Consider the following 6,237-nt stretch of genomic DNA (forward strand, 5'->3'; position numbering starts at 1 on the left):
TGGTTATTATTAAAGTATCTGTGCCGCGCCTACTTCGATTGTTGCTTAGCGTATCTGATACCAGTATGTGGATTCTCCAGATTCCGGTTCGTGCGCGCGCGCGTGCTCGATTGATTTGCTGGTTCCTAGCTATTCGATTATCTGAAGAAGAACCTGGCATCCATGATTGAACCCTTCCAGGTTTCGATTTGAAGGGCGTTTCGTCTGGGATCTCTTCCTGGTGTTTTAGAGATGGGCAATTAATTCCTTCAATCAAAATTAATATATGCACAATCAGTTCCTTCAAGAAACACATATGTAATGTATCAACATAGGTCACATGACATGGCATGTATCTTTCTGGATAGGGGTGGTGACAAGCCTTGGAACCCATGGTGGTGGATACTTTTCCTTTGAGAAGTTTTTAGTGATTTTAGCTTGGCCCTGGGTGTTTCTTCCCCAGTTTCTCCCTTCCCACTTAGAGACTGCAACTGCCACGCCACTGTTTCTGGAAGCGATTAATGTTTAATAGCATTCGTATATCTTCCTTGTTAAGGAATCGGTCATATACCTTTTTTTATAGAAAAATCAATTGGACATATTTGTTTTGTTGTTGGTACACTTTCCTGAAGATAGATCCATATGTAGGTTTGGTGCCTAAAAAGAGCAGACGTGGTGATGCAATTGGGGCTAGGGTGAATGTCTGTTGTGGCATTAAGATAGCGATGCAATCGCGGCTACAGCTAGTGTTTTTTTTTGTCTTTTGTGAAGTTATCTTCTACATCGGTGCAATTAGTGCTCATGCATATTACATCATGTAGGATTGCGTGCTTGCAACATTGCCAGCCATGAGCCAGGTACAGCCGCAAGATCAAATTCACCGGCATGCATTAACCCATTGATCATATGACATATCGTCATGACACCTGTGCACAGGAAGACTCCTTGTAGTAGATTCTTGGTATGCATGACAGCATGCTATAAATCAATGAAACTGTTGCATGTTATAAATAATGAAGCTGGCCAAGAAATTACCTTATTTACCCTCCAGACTTTTTTCTGAGGAATCATCTTAAAGCAGCACATCACCATTTGGTCTGTTTTGACATTTGAAAGTTGAGACTTGAGACCCTTTAGGACTTGGAAGTTCTAATGGTTGCAACTGAAGTATTGATATATTTGCTAATTAATAGGTGAATGGCCTGCTTGCTTTGTTTCTTTCATATGAACACTAGGTACTGAATGAAGAAAATAAATAGTACCGTGGGCGAGAGCTAGGGAGAACATGCATGTGCCCTATATGCGCCTTAGGTAAATTTGACAACAAAATTCGAAACAGAAGAGAAGTAAATAGAACAATGAGGCTTTCATGCATCTGTTCAATCTGTTTTTGTCTTTCTTTAACTTGTTCCTGCATTGACTGTTCGAAATGCAGGTCGGGTCACATCAAAGGGTGTGCCAAAAGCAAGCGTGGTGATAGAGAATAGATAACATGAAGTCATGATGGTAAGGGTTCCCACCTTCTTAGACCATGTACAATGCAAGATGCTTAGTAAAACTAGTCAATGTGTACGTGCAATGCACGTTAATTTGGAAGTATATTAAGTGCATGTGGATATTAAGTAGGATATTATTTGCGTGTTTATGTCTATGACAGGGGTGCCTAGTTAAGCATCTGCTCTCTACAGATAAGCACCGGCTTGCATTGTACATGATCTTGCATGTTCTTTACATTGGAAACTGAAGAAGCACAAGAGGACAAAATAATGATGTTTTACCTTGTATTTCTCAAGTAAGTATATCTTGTTCAACCTCCCTATCCAAATACAGGTCAGCTTTTGAATAAAAAATTAGATGGATTAAATTCTTGTCCTTTTCTGACATCGTCTGGTATATAGTGTGTATCTTTTGCCTTGGTGAAGGTCTCACGCCAAAAAAGGGTATTATATCCATATATGGTTAGATCCATCGCAAACATTGGCAGCCTTCGTTTCTTCCCCATAGGGTCTCACTGACCTGATGGAAAATCTTTCAGTTTTAGTTCTTGATCAGGATCCGGTTTCCCTGTGGACCATCTGCAATACGCTTGCTAGATTCAACTTCAAAGGTGCGCACTTCAATTCCCAAGCATCTCCATTTCTGTTTTCCCTTTCCTGTCCAAAAAGGAAGTTGTTTTTAGAGGGAGAATGAAAGATAGTAGGTACATCATTTGGATCTGATACAACTTTGCCCAAGATTTTGCATATTCATGGGGCGACTATAAAAGGCACGATTTGATGTCTGTTGGTGTCTTCTATCCACACAGGCACATCTGATCGAATTTCGGATATTTCATATTTCTGCTGTTTGGTGGGAAGTTTGGGTGTACGGCTGTTTGGCTGGAAGTTTGAGTGTACGGCTGTTTGGCGGGAAGTTTGGGTGTACGGCCGCTTGCTGTGAAGATTGGGTGTACGGTTGTCCGGTGGGAATATTTATACGTTCTATCCATCATGATCTGGACCACTAATTAACGGTTGGATGGCTTGCGTGTGTGGATATATAACGCTTCTCATGACGTGAAGCTTGGCGAGCTATGGCCCCACATGGCAGTGAACCTGTCCTCGGTATCATGTACAGATCGTACAACCATCATATATGTGGAGTATTTCCGTAGATGTATGACATTTTTAAACAGAAAGGAGACAGATGCAGTTCCATATAGGATATAGTGTTATGCGTCACCCTTCCAAAGGACCATTAGTTTATACAGCATATGTGTGTGTAATATATTGCGTGAACTTCACAGTTTAAACAGAGGCAGCATATGTAGTTCTTAATGGGATATAGCTAGCTGCTAGTTACTGGGCCGCCCTTCCAAGTGCTATTAAATTGCAGAAAGTGTTGGATTATGTGGTCAAATGGGAAAAAACACATACCAAGTAGCTATATTAGTTTAGAAGATACTCACTTGTTGCAATGGTACATGCAGGTTGGGATATTAATATAACTATATTTGGACATGATAACACGGTGTTTGCTCTCAAAGTTTTGAGTCTAACTTCTACTGTTTTGTAGTTCTTCCCTTCCAAACAGGGGAAGAGGCCCTAGATTCCCTTAAAAGGGGGGTTGCTAAAGATGAGGAGCTTGATTTGATAGTAGCGGAAGTTCATCCTGGCAATACAGAGGTGGGCACCTTGCGTCTGTTTCACCACATCCTGAATGAACTTGAAGTGCCTCTCATCAGTAAGCATTTGTATTCAGAGCTGTATTGTTTTAAATAAAAATTCTTCCATCCCAAACTCATTAATCTAGGAGTGTTGTTTCTTGGCTGCAGCTATGTGTGCCTATGATGAGGCAGTCTCTGCATGCATGACCCTTGGAACATGCTTCAATGTGGTTAAGCCGTTGGATACTGAAACCGTAAATTTTCTGAGGATGAGAGCACTGCAACACAGGTCTATTAAAAATCACAGGTCTGAAACTGAGGATGGAGAACAAGATGCGTTGAACGTGAATGTTTATTCAGATAATCTGGGTCGGTTCATATGGAGCAGTGAGCTCCATGAAAAGTTTTTGCAGGCTGTTGAAGTGCTTGGGGCGTGTAAGGCTATCTGCACTTGGCATAAATTAGTCATCTGTTATGTTTAACTGCTGAAAAAGCATGACCTTTGAGTTTGTGTTTTTGTTTTGGCCAACAGCTGGTACGGCAAGAAAAATTCACCAGTACATGAATGCCAAGGATTTGAATTTGACCATACAGCACATCGCAAGCCATCTCCAGGTGGGTGATCGATTTAGTTTATCTGCAACTGCGGTATTGCCAGTACATCAATAGGCAGTATGTACGTTTTTGTTAAATTTTGTTTGTTTAATAGATGAAGATAAGTAGTAGAAGCTGACAACCTATGCATTTCCAGAAGAAACACATGTACATGGATGTCTTTATTTTCCAGAAGGAACACATGTACATGGATGTCTCTTACCTGCGTTAGTACTCAGTAGTCAGTACTCTCTGTCTCTGCATGCCATGAAGATTAAGTTTTGTATGGTACTCTAGATCAAATTTCAGGAGTAGATTTTGTTACAGAACCAATCACAATTGAAAAACAAACTTTTTGCATGTTAGCAAGTTGTCCTAATTCGTAAATAATCAGACTATCCAAATCATTATTATAACCCAGCTTACCAAATCGACGGATTAATAATTGTCATCACATTTCTGTGAATTTTGTGAACAATGTACTACTTTATTGGTCTTTTCTCCTTTATCGGTTAAATTGGGGGCTTATTGACGTGACTTTGGTCTACCCTTGGCTGATGCTAGCAGTAGGGTTTTGGCTTCTTTTTGGTCTTGTTGCTAGTGTTTGTTTGTACTGTTTGTGCTTTCTTGGCACTCTCCTTCTAATACAAAATGAAACACGTCCGGGCGCGTTTTTGAGAAGAAAAAAATGTGCATACTCGACAAGTTTCAAGTTCATCTATTTCAGCGTTGTTATGCTAAGCGCTAAAATTTCTGCATTATTCTCACTTTCTATATTGTGATGTGTGATCCCTGTCTTGAATGTTCTGTTCTGTATTTTGATGTAGAAACACCGGCTGCGGGCGCAGAAGTTATCTCACAATGAAGAGGTTTATCAACATTATGCCAGCATCAGCATACAAGGTAGCCAGTGCTAAACCCAATAATCATCCGGCAACAACCCAGACGCAGTTCACACATGGGGTTGCCTCTGCTATCTGGGACAAGTACCCCGGGATGGTGTGGCCACATGTGGAGGGAAGTTCAGCAAGCTCTGCTATGTGGTACAATTACCCCGGAAAGCCGTGGGGACAAGTAGGGGAGAGTTCGGCCGGAGCACGAGTTTCTCAGACTAATGCACGCCCACCTCCAGTTCTGATACATGGTACCAAGTCCATCTGGGACCGTTACGAGGAGAGCCTACAGTACTATAATGAGAGAATGTCATACAAACGCGGGGTGCTACCTATAAGGAGCAAGGCACTTGATGGATATGGACGCAACATTTCCGTCAACCTGGAGAGAGAGATCAGTTGTACTGAATCAGCAGGCAAGATTGTCATCAACCTGGAGAGCGATGACATGCAGAAAGACACCACGGACGACGTGCACGCCACAGTTACTCTGCAGGAAGACATAATGGACGAGGTGCATGGCGCAGTTACTCTGCAGAAAGACACCATGAACGAGGTGTACGCCACAGTTACTCTGCAGAAAGACACCATGGACGGAGCGCACGCCGCAGTTACTCCACATGGAGTGAATGAGGTGCCTGCTGCAAACATGGGCGCTGGTTATCTGGTGGATCTAGCAGGCAACTACCACCCCGCTGCAGAGAATGCACAGTCTGAGCCTTTCAGTGACTTGGATTGGGAAGAGGTGGAGAAATTCTGGACGAACCAGATGGAAGGACAGCAGGAGCAGCAAGGCCTTGAACTAGTGGATCTGCTCCAGGTAGATGGCATTTCACCAGAGGAACTGCTCCAGGAAGACGAAGCCTGGAACCAGGCACTTCAGCCGGCAAACCCGGCGAATGTCGTCAACAACGCACCCATGGCTGAAGAACCGGCCGCTGGAGGCGCCCCGGTGTACGATCCTGCGAACCAGTCCGGTGTCGCCGAAAATGTGTTCTGAGTCTGGATCCCCCAGTTTGCGGGCGACGACTACGGCATGCCGTTCTAGGCCTGCCGGAAGAGGGGCAATTGAAGAGCTGCTTTATCTTAATAATAATAAGACTGGTGAACAGTATAGGCAATAAGGGTTCCTGTGGAGAAATCCCCGGGAGATACATGGGAGAGCTGCTGATGCTTGGACATATATCCAGTGCTGTGTGGCATTGGTTAAACCCTTTCGTTAATAGGTTGTGTTATGACATATATCAGTTTCCAGATGCATTATGACCTGATAATTCCGAATGTGTGTCTGTTCTATCTAGTCTAGGGTTTTGTTCTTCGAATGAAGGAGCACCACTGCACCAGGCTCCCAAGTTCATCACTAGCGCTCCCCCCCCCCCCCCCCCCCCCCCCCTAACAGAGTTCCGTAGAGTCATCCAATGACACAATGCCTCTATTTCTTCCTCTGGTTTTCAAACACCCATTGGTAGTAAACTTTTGAGATCCTATTCTTCTTATAAACCCGTATGGGCTACCCGGCCACAGAGGGCACTTGCGCCCGCTGCCGTTTGATCTTTTTACCGTCGTACTTTTTTTTGCGTTGGCATTCGGTCAACTTCGTACTTTTTTTGGTGTCGGCATTCGGTC

The 6,237-nt window shown here is 43.3% G+C and overlaps 1 pseudogene across 1 annotated transcript; it reads left to right on the plus strand.

Annotated features, from left to right (window-relative positions):
- The first annotated feature begins 1,471 nt into the window (after positions 1-1,471).
- Positions 1,472-5,885, plus strand: LOC125528734 (uncharacterized; annotated as a pseudogene). The gene is made up of 6 exons (XR_015610400.1): positions 1,472-1,485; positions 1,637-2,086; positions 3,034-3,201; positions 3,293-3,559; positions 3,657-3,739; positions 4,546-5,885. The product of XR_015610400.1 is annotated as an uncharacterized LOC125528734 (transcript).
- The last annotated feature ends 352 nt before the right edge of the window (positions 5,886-6,237 follow it).

The sequence above is a fragment of the Triticum urartu genome, chromosome 7A (assembly GCF_056163025.1).
Source record: "Triticum urartu cultivar PI428250 chromosome 7A, HENAU_Tu73, whole genome shotgun sequence".
NCBI lineage: Eukaryota > Viridiplantae > Streptophyta > Magnoliopsida > Poales > Poaceae > Triticum > Triticum urartu.